This window comes from Montipora capricornis, chromosome 11 (assembly GCF_036669925.1).
Source record: "Montipora capricornis isolate CH-2021 chromosome 11, ASM3666992v2, whole genome shotgun sequence".
Lineage (NCBI taxonomy): Eukaryota > Metazoa > Cnidaria > Anthozoa > Scleractinia > Acroporidae > Montipora > Montipora capricornis.
In genome coordinates, this window is record NC_090893.1 from 22,044,618 (window position 1) to 22,047,274 (window position 2,657).

Sequence of the window (2,657 nt, forward strand, 5' to 3'; positions counted from 1 at the left end):
TCAGTTTCAAGACCGTTCTTGGGTGTGTGTGTTGGATGGGGGGTGGGGGTGTTAAGATAAGAAAAGCTTGAAAAGTTAATATAAATGTAAGAGAGCCTATCAATAAAGAAAACACTTTCGACGGGAAGTGGGGGGGGGGGGGGCGGAAAGCTTTGGGGTTACAGCTCAAACGCTGTAGTAACCTCAAACTATTTGTTTTCCCTTTTCATAATCTTATAAGAGGTGAGAATGGCGCTTGTTAGAGAGAAGTCTTAAAAGAAACGGAACTTAGCAGAGTAGAGGGGTATACAAGGAAGTAGGGGCAGGTTGCAGAAACTTAAAGTGGAAAAAGGCGCAAAACGGTTAAAAATGCATGAACAAAAAATCATCTTGCACAAGTCGACACAGGTAACGGGACTTCTGAGCCAGCCGATGAAAACAGAACCTAACTTGGACATTTCAATGTTTTGTTCTAGAAAATAAAAGCTGTAGCGAGATTAAGTTGTTGAATCCCAGTGCTCCAAGTGGTTCTTACGTCATCGATCCTGATGGAGAAGGAGGCGTGGCAACTTTCACTGTTGACTGTGACATGACTGACAAGAATAACATTGGCGTGACAATCGTCAGTCACGAAAGTGAAGACAGAACGCTGGTGCAAGGATGTGAGCCTAAAGGCTGTTACAAGCGTGACATTCACTACACGGGGACAAATCTCCTTCAGCTGGGAAAACTAACTGCCATCTCTGCCCACTGTGAGCAGTTTATCAAGTACGAGTGTCATGGCGCAAGGCTCTTATACAATGGTAACATGTATGGCTGGTGGGTGTCACGTGATGGAGACAATATGACTTACTGGGGAGGAGCGTACTCCATTCCTTTATACAAGTGCGCATGTGGAGTAACTGGCAATTGTGCACGTTCCGGATATGGATGCAACTGTGACAGGAATGACAATACGTGGCGCGAGGACAGCGGCTTGTTGACAAACAAATCTCATCTTCCCGTCATGCAGCTGAGGTTTGGAGATATCAGCCCCCCTAACGAGCTTGGGTATCACACCCTGGGAAAACTGAGGTGCTATGGAATATTTACCAAGTAAACGCATGCTTGACCTGTCAATGTATCAACATCTTAAAGATAACGACCTTAATGTAGCCAAATGTTAATCCGGCTTTAGATCACTTCATAGCACATATAGATAACAGTTTAACATAAGATTCTCTTACGAAAGCTACAATAGATAGCTATTTCATTGATCAAAGGGCCCTAAAGTGGTTTGACTTTTATCTAAGTGATCTTCAACAGAAATGCCTAGTAAATGTTGAGCTATCTGTTTCGCGTGGTGTGGCGAACAAAACCGAAAAAATAGCTAGAAGGTTCACATCAGAGACTTGCTAGTACCGTTCGTTGGCCATTCACTTACTATACAGATTAAAGGTCACAAAATAAGTAGTGTTTCACACGTAACACTATACATGAAAAAATTACTCGATTCTGATTGGCTGAGAGCAGTGCAGTTTTTCGGTAACACAGTGCAGAAAAGAGGTAACTGAATGCAAAAAAAGGTAATAAAGCAAGCATTCTGATTTGTCAATGAACAAAGAAGTTCACAGATAGCCAATCAAATCATTTGTTTTCAAATCAAGCGCGCGCCCTGGATGGCGCAATTATGGCGCAATTTTTCCTTGATTCCGTGATACGCGTGCGTTTCTTCTGCTTAACCATCTCAAATTTTTTCATGTATATTATTAATAAGTAATCACATGATTTGTCTCGTGCAATTTGGAATAAATGAGCACTTACTTTACACTTTATTTAAAGAGGGTGGTACAGAATAGTTGAGGTAACTAATAAACTTGTGGCCCACTTGTAAATTTTTTCAAAGACTACAAATTGCACTCGCCATACCGGCTCGATGTCATGAATCCATCGCTAGAATGAAGTTTGCGGGAACCAATTTTTGCGGCGCGAATTGACACTGAGAAATTTCCGCCGGGAACTAATTTTTGCTGTTTTCTTTTCAAGCAGCAAAACTATATTCAACTTCTATCACTCTTTGGTAAAAAACCTCTGAATCATCGAGAACGGGTGAGGGAAATGTGGCATCCTGGAGACTTCAAAAAATAGTTAACGTGATCTTTTGATTGACTGCTTTGAGTTCGTTTCTTATGCCCCAGAGACTGGGAAAGTATTGACTTAACCTTTTATCGTTGCTCTTTGTTTGTAGCAAGCTCCAATTGCTTTTTCTCAGTGCAAATATTAAAATAAAAGATCTTTTTGACCTCACTATGTGGATTAAAAGCCATTTTTAGTTATATTAACAGCAGTAAATTTTTACGGTGTTTAATTTGCTGGTGTTTTTTTCTGCTGGAACTTATTTTAGCGGATCAAGTACTATCCGCAAAATCCGCAAAAATTAAACCTCGCGAAAAAAAAGGGCTACACCGTAACTCCCGGGTTTGCAAAACCATTTGGTGCAAACGTAAACCAAAAAAAATTGACCTGTAATCATGCAGATGAGACTGAAAAGAAGAGAAATTATGAAGCGGAACCAACATCTTCAGTCCTTCCTTAGTGTGTGGCATAAACGTTTGCTCAGTGCAACTCTAGACATGCCTGACATGCAGGAAAACGTTCGTGAGAGCAATTTGCAATTAGGTTTTTTCGCGGACTATTTT

At 40.8% G+C, this 2,657-nt stretch overlaps 1 pseudogene; it reads left to right on the forward strand.

Moving 5' to 3' along the window:
* Positions 1 to 2,162, forward strand: part of LOC138024183 (contactin-associated protein-like 2) — a 2,972-nt pseudogene extending 810 nt beyond the window's left edge.
* The last annotated feature ends 495 nt before the right edge of the window (positions 2,163 to 2,657 follow it).